This window comes from Dipodomys spectabilis, unplaced genomic scaffold, assembly GCF_019054845.1.
Source record: "Dipodomys spectabilis isolate Male_0828 unplaced genomic scaffold, ASM1905484v1 ptg000339l, whole genome shotgun sequence".
NCBI classification, from domain to species: domain Eukaryota; kingdom Metazoa; phylum Chordata; class Mammalia; order Rodentia; family Heteromyidae; genus Dipodomys; species Dipodomys spectabilis.
In genome coordinates this window covers 9,232-33,920 of record NW_024871016.1, presented here as the reverse complement: position 1 = coordinate 33,920, position 24,689 = coordinate 9,232, and the positions used below count along the sequence as shown (strand labels likewise).

The following is a 24,689-nucleotide window of genomic DNA, read 5'->3' as shown; positions in this document are numbered from 1 at the left end:
ACAGAGTAATTCCCCATCTTAAGAAAGCAAATCTCACCCACAAACAGAAGCATATAGAACTATTAGCAGACAGGATACAAGGAGAAATATTTCTAGACACATCATAGTAAAAATATTAGACTTGAATAGCAAGGAATTGGCTTTAAGTGCTCTAAAATCAAAGAAGGACATATATTACAATGGAAATAAAATGAGAATCACTGCGAACTTCTCTACACAGTCACTCAATGCAAGGAGAGCCTGGAATGATATTATCTAAATCCTGAAAATCAACAACTGCCAACCCAAACTGTGACCCATTGAAGCAATCATTTATATTTGACAGGGAAACTAAAACTTTCCATGACAAACAAAAATTAAAGGAAGTCATGAACATCAAACTGGCATTACAAACAATTCTAAAGGGAGGAATACAATCTGAAAAACAAACAAACAAAATGAAAGAAACATATCAGACAGAAACCACCACAAGACAAATTTAGTAAGCACGAGAAAAGAAAAGAAACAAAATACAGGTAAATAAGTAAATGGCAAGAAAATGGACACATTTCTATAATAACCCTAAACATTAACAGACTCAATTCCCCAACGAAAGCAAACGAAAAGCAGATTGGATCAAAAGTAAAAGACCTATTCATTTGATTTTGCTAAGAGACCAATCTCACAGCCAAAGATAAAAACCAACTGTGAGCAAAGCGTTGGAAAGAGATCTTCCATTCAAATGTACCCTGAAAGAAAACAGGAGTAGCCATATTAGACTTACTAAAATAAATACAGAGACAAGTAAGGACATTACATACCAATAAAGTGATTGATGCCTGAAGAGGAAATCAGAGTGGTCAATATCTATGCACCAAGGAATGGAGTGCTTAAACAGGCTAAACAAATACTCTCAGCCTTACCGAACAAAATAGACTCAGATGCAATAATATTGGGAGATTTTAACACCTTACTCTCCTCAGAGGATACAGCAACCAAACAAATATAAACAAAGAAGCCTCTGAACAAAATGACACAATAATAAAAATGGACTTAGCAGACATCTAGTTTTCTACCCAACAACGACCTAATACAACTTCTTCTCAGCAGCCTATGGAACATTCTCAAACATAAATCACACATGCAAAGAACCTCAGCAAATACAAGGAGATTGGCATAAATCCTACCATTATATCCAAACACAGTGGAATCAATCAAATTATTAAGAGCAAATCATACTTTAGAAATTACTCAAAAACATGGAGATTGAACAGCACACTACTGACTAACACCCAGGTCACAGAAAAAATTCAGGAAGAAATTATAATATTCTTACAACTCAATGAAAATGTAAACACATCACAATGGAACCTCTGGGATAGAACAAAGGCAATGTTGTATAGAAAGGTCATAGCACTAATTGTACATATGAAAAAAATGGAAACATTAAAGTAAATAACCTCCTGATGCAATTGTAACTGCTAGAAAAACAAGAAAAACTCAAATCTAAAGTGACTAACTGGAGATACATAGCAAAAATTAGGGCAGAAATCAACAAAACAGAAACTAAAAAAAAAACTATCCATAAAAATCAATGAAACAAGGGCTGGGAAGGTGGCTCAGTGGTAGAGCACTTGCCTTGCATGCTTGAGGCCCTGTGTTTGATTCCTCAGCACCACATAAGCAGAAAAAAAGCCAGAAGTGGCACTGTGGCTCGTGGTAGAGTGCTAGCCTTGAGGTGAAGATTTGAGGGACAGCACCCAGGCCTGGAGTTCAGGCCCCATGACCAGACCCAAAAAGAAAAAAATCAATGAAACAAAAAGCTGGGAATATTTTGGAAAACAAATTAATAAAATTGACAGACTAATTGTGAGATTAATGATAAAAAGAAGAGAGGAAATTTATATAAACAAGATCAGAGACACTACAGGTAATATTATGACAAACACCCAAGAAATCCAAATAATTATAAAGGACTACACTCAAAATCTACACTCACTAAAGAAGGAAAACCAAGCAGAATTTCTAGAAACATACTAACTTTCTAAACTGAACCAACTAAACAACTAAACAAACAAATAGCATACAAGGAGATAGATGAAGTAATCAGAAGTCTTCCAACAAGGAAAAACCGAGGCCCAATGGACTAACCACTGCATTCTGTGAGACTTTTAAAGGTGAACTAATATCAATACTCCCCAAGCTTTTCCGGGAAATAGATGTAGAGGGAGTAATCCCAAACTAATTCTATGAAGGCAATATCATACTCATCCTAAAATAAGGTAAGGCTCTGAAAAAAAAAAAAAAAAGAGACAACAATTGACTAATTTCTCTGATGAGCACTAATGCAGATCTCCTCAATAAAATATTAGCCAAAAAAATCTAGAAACTGCTAAAAAAAATCTTACATTATGACCAAGTACCCTTCATCTCAAAGATGAAGGCTGATTTTGTTAGTATTATCCCCACATTTTTTCCTCAGCACCACCCATACCTAAGCACCGCCCTGCCCTGGAGTTCTGGCCAAACAGCTGGCCACTCCCTCTCTCTTTCCAGATTCACCTGAGCATGCACCTACCTCACTTCCTGCCCCCAGACACTCCAGCTACCTGGAGTGGAACTGATGCCTTGTGCTTCCTCTCCTTGGAAATATGCCCCCTCTAATAACCTTATAATAATCTTTCTCCTGTGTCTGCTTGCCTCCAGCCTCCACATCCTCCTCTGGGATGGATTTGAAGGATTCCTTTCAGATTTAACATAGCTAAATCAATATATGTAATTCATCACATCAACAGAGCCATGGTCAAGAATCACATGATCATCTCAATAGCTCAAAGGAACAGATTAGAAGATGCAGCCATAAAAACACATATTTATAGTCATATTCAACAAAGGAGCCAAAGGCAAACAGTTAAAAAATAGCCTCTTATTGGTGTTGGGAAAACTTGACAGTCATATGCAGAAAACTAAAAGTTTATCCCTAATTGTCACCACACACTAACATCAATTCAAAGTGGATTACGTCAGACCCAAAACTCTAAAGTACTGTAAAATGACATGAAAACTCATACGTACAAACAGGCAGGAACTTCCTGAATAGAGTCCCAGGGGCTAATGGATAGGAGAGTGACTCAACAAGTGGGACTACATTGAAAAAATGTTTCTGACCAGCTAAGGACATAGCTAATAATCTAGAAAGACAGCCAACCAATTGGGAAAACATCATTACCAGCAATATATCAAAGGCTACCCAACAATACATTTTGCTCAAGAAATAACCCCTCCCAAACCTAATAAACAAATCACTAAATGGACAATGGGGTTAAGGAGAGACGTCTCAGAAGGGGTGAGTGTGGCCAAAAAAATAAAAACAAAAAACAAACAAAAAAAAACACATGACGAAATATTCATCATCCCTGGCCAAAAAGGAAATACAAATCAAAAGAACCCTGAGATATCATCTTACCCCAGTTAGACTGGCGAATACTTTGAACTCTGACCACAACAAATGCTGGCAGGGAGATAGAGAAGGAACCCTACTTCACTGTTGATGGGAATGTAAATTAATACAACCACTGTGGAAAGCAGTCAGTAGGTTCCCCAAAATCTCAACACAGACCTTCTGTATGACCCAGCCACACTATTCCTAGGCATCTACCCTAAGCATCATGAACCCCAATATGATAAATACTCCTGTACATCCATGTTCATTGCCACACTATTCAAAAAAGCCAGGATACGGAAAAAACGCAGATGCCCCAAAATAGATGAATGGATGCAAAAAAAATGTGGTAGCTCTATGCAAGGGAATTTTACACAGCCTCATTCATCAGGAATGGCGTTGAACTAGAACAAATCATATTAAGTGAAGAAAGCCAAGATCAGAGAGAGAAATGCCACATATTCTCCGTGATATATGAAAGTTAGACTTAAAACAGAATGGGGGGCTGGGAAGGTGTCTTAGTGGTAAAGCGCTTGCTTTGCATGTATGAGGCCCTGGGTTTGATTCCTCAGCACCACATAAGCAAAAAGAAAAAAGCCGGAATTGGAGCTGTGGCTCAAATAGTAGAGTGCTAGCCTTGAGCTGAAGAGCTGAGGGACAGTGCCCAGGCCCAGAGTTCAGGCCCCACAACCGTACCCCCCAAAAAAACAAATAAAAGCAGAATGGGATATGACAAATGATACAGGATTCTAGACACTCAAATATAGGGAGCCTAAAAGAGGATAGTCTTAGGAGAAAATCACGATGTTGTAAGTCTCTTAATATATTTATACATGTGTGTGTGTGTGTGTGTGTGTGTGTGTGTGTGTGTGTGACCATAGCATTACTGTTCAACTTTCCATTAAAGTTCATCTAGTGTGTTGAGTTTCTTTTCTGTTTTTTCTTTATTCTGACTCCCTCATAACTCAGTTTCCTAAAAATAACCGTTGAAAATGGGTCTGGTCAAACAAATGCCTGGTTGCAATGCATAAAATATTCTAATTACCCTTTAAATACAGGTATGGAAAGAACTCATATTGTCCCCCTTCTCTCCATGATGGACCACAGATCCTGTCAGTACAGTGTGCCTGAAACTGTGCTTCCAAGGCAAGATGTCTTAGGGTAACAAGTCCTGAAGCACAGTCTCACTGTTGTCTCCCATGATCAATTAAAGCTACATCAGTTGGTTAAGTTCCTGTCCCATAATGTTAACTTCACCCCTTGCCTTGCTAGGCAGGGTAGGAGAAGTCGAGTCCCTGGGAAATATATCTGGGTACAGTGAAAGCCAGGCATTTGAGGAGATGTGAAAGTTCCACCTCTCAGAATTGCTACAGCTGATATCCGGTAGTATTGTGGGGCACATTTTCTTCAGGCTTTTCTGAACAAATGGAGCTGAACCTGTGTTAGGAAAAAGGAAATACGGACAGGCCCAACTTGGTCTTCAACATAGGAAGGGCAGGCAAACCGTCCAGCAGGATAGAATATTGTGCAAGGTGGTGGAGTAGGGGTCAGGTTTATCTTGGTCTTAACAAGCAAACAGAAAATACGAAGCATAATATGGTCTCTTGGGGGCCCAGAGGTGCCAAGGGCGTGTGCTCTTGGTCAGGCTCAGAATAGAATGCTCTGTGTGCGGCAGGGAACTTTTCTGATAAGACCAGGTTGGAATGACTCACAGTCAAGCACGAGAGCACTCACCTGGTGTTTTGCTTGACCTGGGAGAATAAGGCGTCTTCAATCCTTTCACCCTAGTATTTCAAAAAGTAGGAACTCTTCAACTGGAACTCCAGGTTTACATAGATGTCTTCAGGATTCAAGGAGGAGTTCCTGGTGACATTAAGGCCAAGGACATTTGAATTCATTGAGCAAGATGGCATGGGAAAATTGGACCGCTCCTGATATATTCTAGCAGGAAAAAGGGGGAAGAGCATGTGTTCTAAAAAGCTTGTAATTTCACCTCGAAAAATACTACGTTGTATAGGACCACAAATTAAAAGTTCAGAAGTGGCTTTCTTGCTATGCAAGAGTGCAGATATCAGTTCTAAAATCTCTCATTCTTGAGATTGGAAAATGTTTTTAATTGGGTGTTGTGAATTAAATCACATGGAGACTAGTATTAAAATAGTTAAAATAAAAAAATAGTAAAAAAAAAAATAAGAGAGAGAGAGAAGAGAACTGTCAGAGAACCTTGCTAAAAATTTCCTGCTTTGGTCTGGTGGTTTGGCTCCTGTTGAGTAAAAGAGGAACTGCTTTGGTCTTAAATTGGTTTCTTTACATGATGGGATTAAGACACACCCTAGACTCTTCCGGAAATAGCAGAGGGTGTGGGTATATTTTGAGATTTCTTGTGTACCCTTCACCATATTTCAAAGTCACCTTATGTAAATATATTTTACCCTATTTAAACTAGCCAATATCGAGCAAATTGTGAACCTGAGCTTGGCCAATCTGAGCAGAGGGGCAGGGCCTGCGGCAGTCAGGATAAATAGGGGAGCAGCCTGCCTGTTCTATGTGTTTGCTTGACGATTTTTGGCTGATGGTACACCTAGAAATATTTTCTGCCTTGCTGAGACAATTCTTTATTCTCTTTCTTTCTTTTCTTTCTTTTTCTTTTTTCTTTCTTTCTCCTGTCCTTTATTTCTTTCTTTTTCTTCATTTCATTTTCTTTTTCTTTTCTTACCATTATTTTATTTTATTATAGAGATGATGCACAGAAGGGTTATAGTAACAAACAAAAGGCACCAAGTATATTTCTTTTCCTAAGGTGTTATCCGCTCCCTTTCTCCTGCTTTCTGTTCTCGTGACTGCCCCCACCCATGTTGTAAAGCTCATTTCCAACACAGTGTCTAGTGAGTATCACTGTTGCATTGCTTCCCCCTTGGTTTATCTATGATTCCACTTCCCTTTTCCAAATCAGATAAACTTTGATACTCCAATGGTTGTTCGGAGCATAGTTATAACAAGGAAAAACCCAACTTGTACCAGAAATTCACTGAAAGCAACAGTAAAAGGGTGGGGCCTTGTTTTTAATCTCAATTCCAATTGATATGCAAATGAGTTGCTCACCCTTCTCTACACACCCTTCTCTAAGCCCGCCCACACCAAGTATAAAAAGAATGGAACTAGGGAATCAAGCTATTCCGCACATCCCACCGCCTTGCCACGGACAGCACTTGGAGAGAGCTTGCCAGTGGTGAGGACCAGAGCAGGAGAATCAGCTCTCTCCATCCTCATTGTTTGGAAAGATGGAGTGGGACATTGCCCAAGCCTTCCAGGAAGAGCTGAGATGCCCCATCTGCATGGAAACCTTTATCGACCCAGTCACCATCCACTGTGGGCACACTTTGTGTTGACCGTGTCTGCGCCTCATCTGGGAAGAAGCTGAGACTCCAGCCAGGTGCCCTGTGTGCAGGCAACCCTCTCAGCAAAAAGAGCTCAAAACCAACATTGCTTTACAGAGTCTGGTGTCCATCAGCCGACAAATCGGTCTCGGACAATTCCTGAGCTCCGAGGAGCATACATGCTGCACACACAAGGAGACCAAGCAGATGTTTTGTGAAGTGGACAAGAGCCTGCTGCGTCCTCACTGCTCCCTGTCTCCGGAACATGAGGTTCACAGACACCAACCTGTCGACTGTATTGCTGCAGACAAACGGAAGATTATTTTAAAGGAAATGGACACTATATGGGAGAAGATACAAGAAAACCAGAGCAATATATACGAGAAGAGGAACATTATCAACCAGTGGGTTTGGTACATGAATCTACACAGGGAGATGACCAAAGATTTTTATTCAGCACTGCATCTGGGTCTCCGGGAGGAGGAAATACGACTTCGGAGATACTCAAAGAGAAAGGAAGAGTCATCTTTCTGCAACTCAGGACAATGGAAACCCAAATGCCTCAGAAAAGCAGTAACCTCAGAAACATATATCAGGAGCTGATGAAAACCTACCAAAAGCCAGACCTGGAACTCCTGCGGCATTTAGAAGACACCCTGGAAAGATGCGAGAGTGCCTTGCTCTTCATGCCCCAGCTGAAGAAGTCAGAGCTCAGCCCTCCTCCCATTCCTAGATTGATGGATAACCTCAACCATTATCGAGTGGAGATCACCTATTATCATTTGATTCAGAATCATGAAAAATCCAACTATGTTGCTCTTTCAGGAATCCAAGAGTTCAGCTCTGGGAAACATTACTGGGAGCTCAGTGTCCAAGGCTTCTCCACCTGGGCTGTGGGCGTCTTCAGAAATTCAGCAATAGGGAGCAACCTTATTCTGAATGAATCTGAGGACATTTTTCTTCTTTTCTCTGGCAAGGGGAACATTCATTATAGTATCTTTACCACCGCTCCATTGCTTCCTCACTTTATAGAGAGACCAGTGGGCCGCATTGGTGTGTTTCTTGATCTCGAAAATGGAAGTGTGAGTTTTGTGAATGCTAGTAAGAATTCCTTTATCTGGAGAAACCCAACTAACTCCTTCCAGTATCCTGTCAAGCCTTGTTTTTTCTCCTGGTAACCCATAATCATAAGTAAAGAGCTTTTATTTCCTTTTTTTTTCTTTCTTTCTTTTTTTTCTTGGTTGTGGAGATTGAATTCTGGGCCTGGGCACTATCCCTGAGCTCTTCCGCTCAAAGTGAGTGCTCTACTGCTTGAGGCACAGAGCCATTTCTGGTTTTCTAGTGGTTTATTGGAGATCAGGGTCTCTCGGACTTTCCTACCAGGGCTGGCTTTGAACTGTGAGTCTCAGATCTCAGCATTCTGAGTAGCTAGGATGACAGACATGAGCCACCTGTGACCAGCTAGTAAAGAGACTTCCTATGCGTTGGGAACTCTCTATACCAGAGAACCCTTCTCAACTGAAGCAAATAACTTATGCTGTTCTTATTTGTCTTTGTAATGTAATTACATTTTGTTATTAAATATAGAGTTAAAATAAAGTGCAAGATGTAAAAATGTTAGTGCATGCATGTTTAATTTCGATTCTGACATATGATAAACACTATAATAAACAGTGGATGGCACAATGAAACTTGGCTTATAAGCAGCTTATTTCTTAATTGTTTCATCTTCATCTCTAACACCAGTAGCTAGGAGTTTCCATATTCCCTCTGCATTTCCACAAATGTTATTACTTCTCTGAAGAACAAAAGCAGAGTTGGCCTGACATCTTTCTGCAGACCATAGAGAAAATCTGGGCCATATGACACTAGGCATTACCTATGTCTTCATGGTGTCTCAAGAAAGAAGAAGTTCTAATGTTTCCCAAGCAAAGAGATTAGGTAAGGAAGATCCATCATATTGCTTTAAAGATAGCATCCATTTAAGCTACTGTGCCCATTAAACTCAGATTAATGGCATGAGGCAGATATTCAGGAGGGAATGAAAAAGATAACTGGCGTATTGATTTTTGCAAGATTATAAATCGAACACAGTACTAGAAATGAATCATACTAAATTTAGCTTGCTTACCTACAAAGCAACTCTTCACATCCAATCGTGTGTCACTGTGCTCACTTTAACAAAGGCAAAAAACCCCTCAGTGCCAGGAATATTTAATTTCCTCCTTCAAGCCTATTAGGGTTCACTTTTTTTTATAGGCAAGCCAGATTCCTGTAGTGAGATCAGTTTTTAAAGTTTTCCTTTTGGTTATGCATAGAGGATGTTTGGAGGGGTTGTGAGGGAAAGAAATGGAGAGAGTGGGCTTAATTGGGATACATTACATGTGTGTATGAGAGTATCGTTTCCCTTTCTTATCCCTTCCCATACTCCCCCCACCTCCACCCACCCTATCCCCCCCAAAGTTGTAAATTCATTTTTCAACATAACGACTTGTACATCTCATTGTTGCAATGAGTCTACCTGTATACTTATTTAAATGATTTGTTTTTTCCCTTCCCAAAATATTCATTTTTTAGAGTGGAGTAACTCCATAATATTTCTTCTGGCTAGTTTGTCTTCCTCATTGGTTATCTTAAAATTATAGAATTATTTACTTTTACATCTTAGAGAAAATTGAATTTAGCTTATTATATATTAGATTCAGAATGAATGTGACTTAAGAAAAAATGTTTTGTATTACTATAGGCCGCAAACAGTATTAGGAAATTTGCTCACATTGTCAAATATGTTCATCACAAAATTATTTAGAAGATTTTTGTCATCATTGATTTGTTTCACTTTGGCAGAAGTGGGTTATAAACTCAGGGTCTTCCACTTGCTAAGCAAGCATTCCATCACTTGAGCTACCCTGCCTGACCACCCTTGCTGTTTCTTTTTTTCTCTGTTTTTGTTTGTAAAGCTAGTGCTCAAATCCAGGGCCTCAGACATGCTAAGCAAGCACCATACCATTGAGATGTACCCCAGGCCCAAGCAAAGCAATCTTATCACATCCATACAGAAAGAAATCTGGTATTTTAGTACACCATGATGTCAGAATGAAGCAGGATCACAATAATATTAACAGGAGGATAAGTCACTCAATGGTGATGTATCCATCTATCGATCTATCTATCTATCTATCTTCCTGACCCTGGGGTTGAACTCAGGGGCTGGGTGCTGTCACAGCGCATCTTTGTGCTCAAAGCTAGCACGTGAGGCACAGTTCCATTTCTGGCTTTTACTGAGTGGTTTATTGGAGAATAGAGTCTCACAGACTTTTCTACCCCACTGTCTTTGAAATGAGATCCTCAGATATCAGCCTCATGAATAGCTGCAGGTGTGAGTCACCAGTGCCCTGCTTGGTGATTATATCTTTGTCAAGATGAGAATATGGATCAATTTAACCCCCAAAATTTATAAAACTGTTTTTATACAAACATTGGAGATATTTTCATTTTTCTATCAGATCATTTTGATTAAAATCATCCTACACTAACCTGTAATTAAAAATTGTGTACATATTATTCTTGAGTCTCTTACTTAAATCTATAACTTTAGAAGGAATGCCTCCAATCACTTGATCTTCTATGCTTTTCTGTTCATGCTTTTCTGTAGACAAGTACATGTTAAGACCAATTTTGTTCTCCAATTTACATATTATTCTTATAACCTTGAAAAATCATTAGATAGCTCACTTTGTGCAAATTACATGCTTTTCTGAAATCTTTGTCACTCATACCTCCATAAAGTAGAAGCTATATTGAAAACTAATGCAAGCTAAATGGTTTAGGCACTAACAAAGTTTCAGTAAACCAAGAAATCAGACAAGAATATAGCAACATAGTAAGTCTGAAATTTATTTTAAATAAATATGGTAGATATTCTTTTCCTACATGTATGAAAATGAAACAATGAAGCTTATTGAGGTTTGTTTGTAAAGCTGGGAGAATGGATGAAGGAAAAAAAATGGAAAGGAGAAAGCTAAACAAGGTACACTCTATGCACATATGGACATGTCAAAATGAATGCCCATGGATAATGAGCCAATAGATTACATACAATATAATTAATAATGTACTATGGGCTAATAGATGCTCAAAATGTGAAAATTTTTTATTGTATTTTAGGTTGAAAATAACATAAGGTACAAGTGGAATTATCACTTAATTCTACATGATAACAGCCCAATTTTCCATTTACATATCATAATTTATTTTTCAGCTTGAGAGTAAATAAAACAATTAAATTAGTTAACCATGGGATCAGGCGACAAATTAACCAGGGATTAAATACTGGCTTTACCAGATAGCAACTGGGAGATTTCAGATTCTCTGAGGCTACAATCTTCCATGAGGATCTACTTTGCAGCTTGACAAGCTGTTGAAAATGTTAAATTACATAATAATTACTTAGTACGAACACAATGAACACATTCTGTATTCATGAAGTAGATGTTAGTTTTAGTGGTACTAGAGTGAAATTTACTTAAGAGACCTATAAGAAATTGGTACAAACGAAAGCATTGTTTACAGTTTTATCAAAGATGAGTCAATAAAGAGAAATCTGGCAACACGAATGTTCAACTTTCATGCTGTTTTCTGTTTCAGTCTACATTTTTATTGTGGTGTTCTCATTCTTCTCACAAAATTTCTGGTGTTTTTGACTAAGAGTGTTACCATTATACGTAATCGTTTCTACAAATATTAAATGTTGCCTCTTAGGCCATCATATTGTTGATGTTAATGTGGCCTTAATCACCTTCTTAAAACAGCTGCCTGAATCCTTCCGCCTTATATCTGAGTGATTGGACCATTAGTGGTAAAGAAGAGAGATGAGTGTTGATGCCAGTTTGGCTCTTGGTAGATCGTAGATTTTTTTGTTCCATGGGAAATCTAGAACAGAACTACCTGAAGTAAATAACAAAATATTTGCAAATTCTAGGGTATATTTAGGGGCTTATTAACTCGTTTTTAAAAATAGTTATTATGTGCGTGGTTTTATTCTTAGAATTTCAGTTACTTAAGAATGGAAGTCTTAAGTGAACTCAGCAAATAATTTGAGGAAAAAAACTTTTAATGATAGAAATTAAATTGGATAATCCTACATGAGACTAAAATGGATGGTTCCATATTCAGAAAAAAAATTCAATAAAGGGACTCCCAGAAGAAGTGCTAGTTAAGTTGGGAAATGAAGGGAGATAAGCCAACCTATGTTGGAGAGAAAATCCAAATTGAGGATAACAGCAAAGGCAAAAAAAAAAAAAAATCTCTGTCTTCGCAAAAGCCTTGCTCTGGAGGTATGTGGCAAAAAAGGGCTTGCCATTAAAGGAACAAGAAGAGTAAACAAGGAAGAAAAATAGAACATAATGCTCGTCAGAAAGCCACTGGATAATGTTAAAGTAGAGAAAATTGTATTATCTAAATATTTGAGTTTTTTAAATAACATTAGCCGTCCTGTGGGGACATGACAGCTAGTGGTCAGAGTGCTGATAGGGGGCAAAAAGGTGGTTTTCATTTTGCTAGGGGTTCATACATTTTTTTATAAAAGTATGTTCACTTTTGCCAACAAAATCACACAGTAAATTCAAAACTAAGTAGATCAATGAATAGCTTCTCAATGTTTCTTCTAAATGCTCCTCCAGCTAGGGTAGAAGTAATAAGGAAGTTAAGTTGTTCTCCTGCATACCTAAAAGGCAGTAAAAGGAACGCACTTTCATTGCAATAGTAATGGCAAAGCAATGTAAGTCCTGAGCCACATCATAGATGGGGGTACAGACTTCTGAATGTATTGATGTGTGAAGACTTGTTCATTGTGTGACATTATGTAGTCACTTCTGGATAGAATTTTAGTAAAATCCTTCTCTCCTCCCCCATCACATATCCTATGCTTGCTGCTCTTGGGGAGTTTTTAAAATATGTTTTTGTTTTCTGCATGTGAAATTTCACTATTTTAGGAAATCTAAATTCTTCCCCTGAATTACAGTCCCTTCTGCGGTTTTCAACTTTAATTGCTGACACACAATGTAGATATTTTTTTAACACATAGCCTGGTCACTGGGACACCAGGTGTGTGTGACACCAAAATTATTGACTTAACCTCAGCAGATTCCTTCAGTGCTGTATTCATGAGGTGCTGAAGAAAACAATGGCTGTAATTTTTGTTTTAAAGAAAAATGTATACATTCCTTCTTACTTTGAATGAACACTTCTTTTTTCGGTCCGGTAGTGGGGGCTGAACTCCGGGTCTGGGCGCTGTCCCTCAGCTCTTCAGCTCAAGGCTATCACTCTACCATTTGAGCCACAGCGCCACTTCCGGGTTTTTTCTTTTTGCTTATGTAGTGCTGATGAATCGAACCCAAGGCCTCAGGCATGCAAGTCAGGCAACCTACCACTGAGCCCCCTTCCCAGCCCTGAATGAACACTTTTGAAAGTACTTGGAAGAAGAATTATTTTCAATCAGCACTTCATTCATTCACTCATCATCACACAATTAATTTTGAGGTGATGGGAGGAAACCATTGTTATTGGTTTTAGTCATGAAGGACGTGGGTGATAGGCAGCAGGACATTCCTGGTTCTGGAAGGATGTCCCATCCAAGGTTTCCTGAAGAGAAGTAACTCTAGATTTCTAGAGTAATCTAGGGTGACCACTTACAAGAAATGGACACTTGAACCAGAGGGTAGGAAACATATTTTAGTCTGAAGAAAATATCTGGAAGATTGCGAAGAAGTTGATATCAGCAGATTCTAAATGAGAAGGTGGAGAAGATTCAAAGAGCAACAAGGAAGCACACATCGAATTCAACATAATTTTATGTTAAATTCTTGGATGAGACACTAAATTATGGATATTTCTGAAGTCAAACTCCTATTATAACTCACATTTTAGCCTGATTATGTCGCAAACGTGGTTCATTAAAAGAGATTTTCCCCTTATTTTAAAATTGACAGCATATTTTTGTTTACTATATAAGGGAGGCAAATTTGATTCAGAAAGCAAATCCATATTAATTGTGTCCACACAGAATCCTTCACCTATGTAGTATTCGATTGGTTCAAAGCTCTTTTATCTGTGTTGGTTGATGCTTGAGTCCTGGAAGGGTGCTATCTTGTGAACCTGCACTATTTGGATTCTATCAGTGAAAACACTTTAATTCCATTTGTCTGGGCTGACTTGACAGGATTAAGTCATCCATTAGACCCTCAGGTCTGTCCTGTAGAATGACACTCTTCCCAGTGGAGTGGTTCCTTAACACTTCAACTATAGATGAAATCCTGTCACCAGAGCTTGTGTTCCCCCTAGACTTCTCTGCCTCGTTGCTTATTTTAAATGGAGTAGAATGGAATCACAAGCACTCTTTATGTCCCTTGTTTTCCTCTTGCCTAATACATGGCAAGAAAATTCCCCTATCTCTGTGCGACAGGGTGAAGAGAAGAAATCTACTACTGCAGGATTCTCCAGCTTCTTTGTATGTTGGTGAATTGCTATCCAATTTCACAAAAGAAGTTCATAACACGATTATGTCTTAAATCACCACTGCCAGTCACACCTTTTCTATGTTTTCATAGACATAAGAAAACCATCTTCATTATGAGAAGTCAAAAGAGCATTGGGGAGCAGGGCAGCTCACTGGATACACTTGAAAGTTGATTGTTAAGGTAACATCTGGTCCTAGTTTTCATGCTAAATGTATTTTTACATTCACTGGAGGAGACACCACTGGCAGCAGTCAGTGTAATTTATCTAAATCTTTAATTCTCTGTTTTATTCAGGAACAGAAATATATTTGCTTTCTAAAGAGCACCGAGAATAATGTTAAGGGATTCTATATTTCTTTGGGCCTGGCTAATTTCACTTACTATGCTTTTTTTCTAAGTCTTTTTTTTCCAGTGTCATTCTTTCTGATGGAAGCATAGAATTCCATTGTATATATACCACATTTTCTTGATCCATTCATCTACTGAGGGGCATCTGTGTTGGTTCCATATCTTAGCTATGGTTAATAATGTTGTGATAAATATAGTTGTGATGGTAGATTTAGTATGGCCTTGTTTGTGATCATTTGAGTAAATGCCCAAGAGTGGGATTGCTGATCATAAGGGAGCTCTATGTGTAGTCTTTTGAGGAAACTCCATACTACTTTCCAACTTGGTTGAACAACTTTACACTCCCACCAACAATGCAGTAGGGCTCCCTTTTGGCCACATCCCCTCCAGCATCTGTTGTTAGGAGATTTTTGATTATAGTCATTTTAACTGGGATGAGGTGGAATCTCAATTTTGTTTGGATTTGCATTTCTTCTATGGCCAGAGAAATTTAGCATTTTTTCATGTGTCTATTGGCTATTCTTATTTCTTCTTCAGATAAGTCTCTCTTTAAGTATTTGCCCACTTATTACTGTGGTGGTTGTTTCTTTGAGGATTTGTTTTGAGGGGATTTAAATTTTTGAGATCCAAGTATATTTTAGATATTAGACCCTTGTCTGTTGTATGGAAAGTGAAGATCTTCTCCTAGTCCATTGGCTTTCTATTGATCTTGCTAACTATGTCCTTTGCCATACAAAAACTCTGCAATTTAATACAATCTCACTTGTTCAATTTTTCATTGACTTGTTGTGTTTCTGGGTCTTTACTAAGAAAATTCTTTGGCTTGTGCCAAGGAGGCCTAGAGTTTCTCCTATTCCTTTCTGTAATGTTTTCAGGGTGTCTGCTTCAGGTGTTTCTTAATGCTATCTATGTTCAACTATTTTTCTTAAGATTCTTCAACAAAGAAGCCTTAAAGAAAGTCTAAAGTCTCTTGACTAAAGCCCTTCCCCTCACAATGACTTGAATATAGATTATTAATCTCAAATTATTGAGGAAAAATTGCTCATTGTTTTGCTTATTTATTAAAACAAGTGATGTATACTAAGACTTTACTTCAGTCTAGGTCCTGGACCTCTTGGACAATAAGGATGTTTTCTTGGTGCTAAACAGAATTAATAAAAAAAAATCTAGTGATTACCTACAAAATATGGGCCAACTATGACATTTCTAGAAAGTACACAGAATGGTACAGAATTTTCACGTTGACACCACAAGGATCTGTGTGCGTTGTTTTTAATTTCCTAGTTAATTTTCTTGATTAATTTGTCTCTCATTAATACTTATCCACTTAAAATTCTTACTCTTTAAAATTCAGTGTTTCAGTTTTTATTACACCTGACATAGATTCAATATATTGAACACTATTTTTAAGAAGAAAGAAGAAAGCGACCATTTTCCTAGAAAATTCATGTATATTTATTGTCTATGCATGTACTTTATAGTTTTTTTTTACAAATGCTTTATCATGTTTTATGATTCTTATACTGCTTTTCTAATGTAACATCCTAACATTTCCCAATATTATGCTTTCATGCACTTGATTGAATTACCTTTTGCAAATTTAATTTTGCAAACCCAACCCCATTCTTGTTAATATGTTGATTAGTGATGGTAGGAATAGTTTTGCATATGTAATGTGCATTTGAATGTCTCCTTGTAAGAAATTATGTTCAAATGTATTATCTGTAATTTTTAATCAAATTATTTCATTCTTTTTGCTATTGGGTTGTAGGAGTTGTTTATGTGTTTTGAACATGAATGTATATTATGTGTTAAATAATTATACATATTTTTTTCATTGCATAAGTCGTATTTTTCATGTTGATTGCTGCCTTAGGTGTGCAGAAGTTACATTAGTTCGACTTAGTCCCACCTGACTATTTTGCTTTTGTCTCTGCTTTAAGTGTCATACAAAAGAAATCACTGTCAGCATTGATGATAATGAGCTTTTCCTCCATGTGGCTTTTTTCTAAGAGTTTACAGGTTTTGTGTTTGGTTAGTTTTTATTTTGAGTTGACTTGTGTTTATGATAGGTGATAGGATCAAATTTTATTTTTTTATCAAATGGATATCCAACCTTCCCAGCAAAAATTGTTGAAGAGATACAGATTTCCTTGTTCTTGGCACTCTGGTTGAAGACCAGGTTTATAAATTAACACCTATCTTCAATGCAATCATTTATTAATCCAGCAGATGACATAATTGTATCAGTGGACGTGGACTTGGCCTGTTTCCTGAGAAGTGGGATAATGTTCCTTTGAAGTCTTCTTCCTAGACTAGTCTCTTGTCAAATTTTATCATCCAAGATTGCCTTCTTTCCAAACCTCAACAGTGTCACCAATCAGCTTTGCCTTTGTTGCTCATTTTATCCAGTTGGCCCAGGGGATAACCCCAGAGCAAGGATTCTTTTGCTTCAAATATTGTGCTTGATGGGACTGGGGGGAAAGGCATCAAGAAAATGTTGAAGATGGATCATATAGATCTATCTTCTGTTTCAGAAAAAAAGGTTCTGTCAACATTAGTGCCCATAGTATAGCCAAGGACATACACACCTAGTCTGATTAAGGCTTTGGGACCAGGTTAAGAATGCTGTTAATTTCAAGTTACTTTTTAATCAACTTTTTCCCAAGGAAATAAAATGTCGGAAATGTTAAAAGTAGACAGAGTTAATGCAATTAATATGAAACAGACATTCCCAATAGAACATTTTATGGAATATAATTTCATCTGTCAATTCAAAAACAGCATCTTTTTAAATAAACATATGCTTCGAAACTGGACATTATTAAATTTACCTGAGCACAAAATCGAAAATTTGGAGAGTCACTTGTAGTTCATATCATAATCCCTTCTTAGATGCTACAACTGAGAGGATTGCTATTTGAGACTCTGATGACACATCTTTCAGTTCTCCATCTCCAAAACAACCAACAAAATCTATGCTGGAGGTATAGATCAGGGGATGAAGTATCAGTCAAATAAGCAAACCAAATGAATATATAGCGCTAAGTTCAAACCCCAGTAATAGCAAAAAGAAAACATAAAACTCAAAACTAGGGTAAGAAAGTTTTAAAAATCCGAAGAATGTTTTCATAAAAATGCACTCTCTTTAAATACTTTGTCATTCTATCTTCTCAAAGATCAAGTTACAGACAGAAGTTTAAAAAGCACAGGAATGGCTCCAAACTTCTCTACTTCCTCCTATATAGCAAGTAAGTAATAATTAAAGCAAGAAAAGGTTAAGTTACATACAGATATTTTTAGACACAAGTCAAACAAAGTTGAGAAAGGAGAATGAAGTTTAAGTTACATAAGATAAAAAGTTCCAGAAACCAGTGGTCTAATATTTTGCTTCTAATGTACAATATGATACTGCACATTGAAAAAAAATGCTGAGAATAGATTTTATGTTGTGTTCTTATCACAATTAAAGAGAGAACATTAAATACTGTACTTTAAAAATCATTATTTTAAAGTCATTTTCTATGGTAAATAAAAAATGAAGGAAATATTATAAAAAGTTTTAACTTGTCACATTTAAGTAGTTTAATAAGGACATTAATAATCAGGAATATATGAAAGCCTTTTGTAGTATTTATTCCTCAAAAATATTTTCATTAGAATTTGAAAGGCACAGCTGTTTTTGTATAAATGATATCTGAGTTAAAATGTACCTCAACAATAATTAATGTTTAAGGTATTTGATTAGCTTTTGGGTTACACGTAGAACCATGTGTGTGTGTGTGTGTGTGTGTGTGTGTATGTGTGTGTGTATGTGTGTAAAAATATTGAACAGTATAATGCAAAGTTTTCATTATTGTGTGACAGGTTATACATGTTTAAGTTCCTATTATTTGCAAGTATCATGATTCTTCTTTGTTGTCATTGCTGATGTTGTTGTTCATAGGGTTTGAACGCTGGACCTGGATGTTGTCCCTGAGCTCTTAGCTCAAGGCAAGGACTCTACCACTTGAGTCACAACACCACTTCTGATTTTCTGGTGATTAATTGGAGATAAGAGTCTCATGGATGTTCCTGCCAAGGCTGGCATTGAACAGTGATCTTCAGATCTCAGTCTCCTGAGTAGCTAGGATTACATACGTGAGCCACTGGCACCTGGCTATGATTCTGACTTTTTAAAAATATTTTTATCTTTAAATAGTTAAACAAAAGAGTTGCCATAATTGAGACACAAGAGGTTTTCATCTTTGTTGCGGTTGATTTTAATGTACTTACAATGTATTATGTGATTTTTTTGTTTCTTTTGTATGTTCTTCCCCCATGATATAACTCGTATTTGATTCCAGTGCCCTGTTTCTTGTAAATACATCTTTCTAATTTGGGAAGGGGAAGGGAAATAACAAAATGCTGAAACAAGGAGACAGGTTGACCTATTGCAACAATGGGATGTACAAGACACTATGTTGAAAACAAACTTTACAACTTTGGTATTGGGGAGGGAGGAGTTGGGGAGGTGGGGCGAGAAGGGATAGCAGGGGAAAACAAAGGAGAGGACAACAATGATCAATATGAAGTGTACTCATTACCTTATTCATGTAACTGTAATCCCTCTCTATAGTAACTTTACAATAAAAAAGTAAAAAAAAAAAAAAAGGAATACACCCATTACCTTACTCATGTAACTGTAACTCCTCTGTACATCCCTTTTACAATTAAAATTTTAAAAACCTTAAAAATATAAACTTAAACAAGCACATGAAAATTTACAAAAGATAAAAAATGTTGTATTTTCTCTTCCCCTCCCTGAATTAGAGAAGCATATATACAAGATGCAGGACACTGACATCAAATAGAGTGAAAATAGGAAGTATAACATGGGGAAGGAACATACAAAGCAACAACAAAAAATCACATGGTACATTACAATATATTAGAAAGTAAAAAAGATATTTGTGTTCCTAATGGTTAAATAAGGATACAGGTTGATCTCTTGTAACAATGAGATGTACAAAACACTATGATGAAAACGAATTTTACGACTTCAGCCTGGAGGGGGTCAGTATAAGTGGTGCAGGTGGGATGAAAGGGATGATAGGGGGAAAACAAAGGAGGAGGCAACAATGATCAATAAGAAATGTACTTACTTTGCTTATGTAACGGTAATCCTTCTGTACAGCATTTTTACAATAAAAATTGTACCCAAAAAAGAAAAGAAAAAATTGTTGCAAGGACATTACCATACAAAACAGTAACTTTTTTCTTTGTCTATGATAGAAGATAGTACAAATGATAATTTTGTTTTCATAAATCAGAAATACATATAAAAATTCTACATGTATGCTAGATTCATGAGAGTTCTCAAAAAATACAGTTCCTTTGAAAGGCTAATTTAAATTTCAACAAAATAAATGCCAGGAAATGATACTCAAGTGGGTGGGGAGGGGAAGTGAGAAGAAGAGGTTCTACTAATGAAGAGGAGAAGAGGGGGAGAAGACAGTCAAGTTTCCACTATATATCCTCATAAATTAAGAAGAGTAAGGGAAGGAGTGAGTAGTGAAGAGATGAGTGAGAATGTTCAAAGCTGTGACACTGATCAAAAATTTATTGTATCCATAAACTGCTTTGTTAAATGGAACTCCTTTGTACAACTATTAAAGATAATTAAAAAGCAATACAAACAACAACAAAAGAAACTTGTTAATGGAACCATGCCTTAAAATGCAGTCCATTAAATTTTAATTTCCCTCTTGCCTCCTTCCTGTCAGAACATTTGTTAAATTACTAAAATGATGCACAAGATTAAAAAGCAAGCAAAAATTTGTGCAGGCGAGCCTTGAAATGTGATCTTATGGATTTCAGCTTCTCACAGGGCTAGATTTACAGGAATAAGCTACTGGTGCCCAGCCCATTTCCCTTTTGTGAACATGGCTCATCCCTATTTTTGCCACCTACCTTGATAGAACCATGTGGTTTGGACTATATATTCACCATGAAGTGAGCTGAATATCCTTCTTTGTTTCATCATTTATCCAGCCACAAGTATTTTATTACCACAATTCAAACAGGACTGTGACTGTAATGGAAAAGTGTACATGACAAAGCAGCCAGAAGTATATGTCATGAGCTTTAAAATGTATTATTTGGGCAGCTCAGAAATCAAATAAAATGGAAATTTACCCAGAGAACAAAATAGGTCTTTCAAATAGTGAGAAACTCATGAGGTTTTAGCAACAAGAGGCAATAACAAGATTGTAGAAAAGGTTAAATAAAAAGTATAAAAATTGATAACAGGAAATAAATAAAATCCTGTAGCTACATACTTTATACATAAGAAAATATTCCTTAAAAAGTGTGAAGACATTCAAGAAATTCCAGTGGAAATGAAGTACCCGATTTCAGTTGCCCCCTCACAGACCACCAGAGATCACAATCAATGCAAACAGCAAAGATGTTTATTAAAAGCTTGAGCTTGGTCCTCCACGCACTCTGTAACCGGTGACTCTAAGAGGCCCCTAGCACAAAAGTAGCACAGCTTTTATGGTATCAAACAAACAAGTCTAGGGGGTTTCCACACAAGCAAGTTCACAAGTTCAGGAGATTTCCACACAAGCAAGTTCACAAGTTCAGTGGGTTGATCCCACTTAACTTTTTATGATGGAACAATTAGGCAACTGTTCTGTTCTTTAAGGGTGGGCAGGGTTGATGGTAACCTGCTTTTTTTTTGAGAACTGTTCCTCATTCAGGGTTATTCTGAGGGCAGCACAGCTACAAGTTGGTGGGGTTAATCTTAAAATGGAGTCACTTTAGCTCTTCATTCCCTCCTCTTCTAGAGCATCGGGGACCAATCTTGGTCCCCTAATTGGCAGAGTCTTTTATATTTACAGTTTGGTATTGGGATCTCAGAACCAAAAATGGACTGTCCTGATCTCTTTTTACAAGATCCAATTATGAGTAACAAAATTAACTGTACGAAAGGCCCGTACATTTTTTTTAATCCAGAGGATACCAATTTTTCCCAGTTGTTTCTAAAGTTTCTTTATTACCCCCCTCTTTTTTACAATTCCTTGAGCTTGTTTGTGGCTAGAGTTTAACACTGACCATTTTTTCCTGTTGCTTGTGGAACTAAGTTATCTCAGAACAGCCACAAGGCACCACTGGGATGCAGAAGCTTGCTAGGTTTTGAGGCTAAGAGCAGGGCTGGGTCTCATTCCTTTTACTACCAGCATTGATAACACACTCAGATTATTACCAAACCAGAGCCAAACAAGGCTGTGACTATAGAGTGGATTTCCAGTCACTATGCACTGAAGTGCCTGAGGCAAGCAAGACAGTGATATCTTTGCCCCCAATATCCACTGTGGGAATAGAGAGGGTTTTTGGATTTCACCAAAATGAAGGTCCCACAAGATCTAAGTTTTCAACTGGCATGCAGTTTCAGGTGATGGAACCAGGCAGGAGGTCAGTCTTCTTTTACCATGGTGGGGGTCGTCTATGTGACAATGTAGATTTCCTCCAGGTGACTGTCAGGCTGTCTTTAAACTTTACCCATTAGGGTGTGCAGCAGCAGCAGCAGCAGAATCTCTCAGTGGGTCCAAGGGAGTCTCTCACCTCATGCTGGGCTGCAAATTCCTACACAGACTGCTTAAGGATACATTGCATAGGCTTGGCAGGCTTTGGACCCTTGGATTTTAAGACTGTTTAGACAATAGCCCAGGACAATTTACCAAAATTACTTTTTTTTTTTTTACTAACGGGATATTTTTGTAAACAGACACAAAAGGCTTAGTCTTGTAACTATCTCTGACAGATGCAGTCTCCACACTTGCAAAACTGTTCTTATGCTTTTTTTAAAAAAAATAATTATTTTATCTATTTTACCTTGTTTTCCAAAAATGACTCTGGACTCTTGGTTTTAAAAGGGGTCTTCTGTCCCACAGCTCCAGTATCCTTTTTTAAAAAATTACTAAAACTTTTAAATACCCTCACATAATGTCATTTAAGAATCCCCAAACGAAATAAATTCACATATAATCACTCCAAAATGCTTCAAAAGAAGATGAAGTAAATTTTCTTCTACTTTTAAATTTATTCTGAAACCCTTGTGCTGGCTTGCCACACCTGTAATCCTATCTACTTGGGATATCTACTCAGGAGCCTGAGATCTGTGGATAACTGTTGGAAGCCAATCAGGGCAAAGTAAATGTAAATCTGAGTGTGTTATCAATGCTGGTAGTAAAAGGGATGAGACCTAGCCCTGCTCTTAGCCTCAAAACATAGCAAGCTTCTGCATCCCAGTGGTGCCTTGTGGCTGTTCTGAGATAACTTAGTTCCACAAGCAGCACATTTATTCAAAATACCTTCATATCAGTGTTCTGCATTAATTTCTTTGTTAACGATATTATATGGGTAAAATAGAGAAAATAAACTCTTCCATCTAAGAACATTTTTATACTTTTTATTGTAAAAATACTGTACAGAGGACATTTGCATGAGCAAATAATGAATACATTTCCTAACAAGCATTGTTACCTACTCCTTTGTTTTCCCCCACCATCCCTTCCCTCCAAACTCCACAATACACTACCCTCCCCTTTCCCCTGCCTAAATTGCTAAGTTCACTTTTTAACAGAGTGTCTTGTACATCTCATTGTTACAATGGGTCAACCTGTAACCCTATTTAAGCATTTTGTATTTCCCTTCCTCTCACCAAATTAGAGAAACGTATACACAGGATGTAGGTGTACCAACTTCAAATACAGTGAAAACAGGGGTTATAGCGTGAGGGGGAGGAACATAAAGAGAAACAGTAAAATCACATCTCACATTTTAAGTATGATAGAAACAAGAGCAAGAAAGAAAATAAAAACACTTGTGTCACTATCTTGGGGTTCATTTCCCTTAATAGCATCTTATTTGGTCATATGCACATAGCTTTTGATCTTTTCTGCTTATCCCAGACATATATTAGGTATTGAAAATAAGGGAAACCATGGGACCTATGTTTCTTTGGACTTGACTTACTTCACTTAATTTTTTTTTCCAAGTCGTTCCAATTCCTAACAAATTGGGCGATGTCCTTCTTTCTGATGGAGGCATAAAATTCCATTGTGTATATATACCACATTTTCATGATCCATTCTTTTACGGAGGGCCATCGGGGTGAGCTCCTTATCTTAGCTATGGTAAATAATGCTGCAGTAAACATAGTTGTGCTGGTAGTTTTAGTATGGTCTTGTTTGTAAATCCCCAAAAGTGGGATTGCTGGGTCATAGAGGAGCTTTATATGGAGTCTTTTGAGGAGCCTCCATACTGCTTTCCAAAATGGTAGAACAAGTTTACACTCCCACCAAGAATGCCATAGGGTCCCCTTGTGGCCACATCCTCTCCAGCGTCTGATGTTGTAAAAATATGAAAAGCTTCACTAATTTGCATGTCGACCTTGTGCAGAGGCCATGCTAATCTTCTCTGTATTGTTCCATTTTTTTTTGTGCTGCTGAATTGAGCACAGTACATTTTTATATGTAAATTGGAACTGATTTTCTTAAACTAGACAATTCAAAAGAAGTAAATTCAAAAGAATTCTTGTGAAATTTTAGAACCATGTATTTCTTACATAAGCACACATTTAAGAATAGTCAAGATTCACATGTCAAAAACAAAATAATTCCAGATATTTGTTGTTCAAGAGATGTGTAGGAGGAGGAATTCAATTATTCTATACAAGGCACCTGTCACAATGAACACTGCAGCAAGTGTTAAGGTTTGTTAAAAAGTTTTAATGTTTTAGAGTATTTAATTTTGGGAATTTGCTTATATATGCCAAAATTATGACTGTTTGGCAGGTCATAAAACTTTTCTATAAAGTATTTAACATTTATAGTAGCAGACATATGCAACTAAGTATGTCCATTTCAGTTTATAGAAATATTACTAATGAGGGCTGGGAAAGTGGTCTCAGTGGTACAGCGCTTGCCTTGCATGCATGAGGCCCTGGGTTCAATTCCTCAGCACCACATAAGCAAAAAG

The 24,689-nt window shown here is 37.2% G+C and overlaps 1 non-coding gene across 1 annotated transcript; it reads right to left on the bottom strand.

Annotated features, from left to right (window-relative positions):
• Window positions 1-24,065: 24,065 nt before the first annotated feature.
• On the bottom strand, window positions 24,066-24,169 carry LOC122095180. Its single transcript, XR_006145059.1, has one exon. It is a non-coding gene; the product is annotated as a U6 spliceosomal RNA (small nuclear RNA).
• Between the last annotated feature and the right edge of the window lie 520 nt (window positions 24,170-24,689).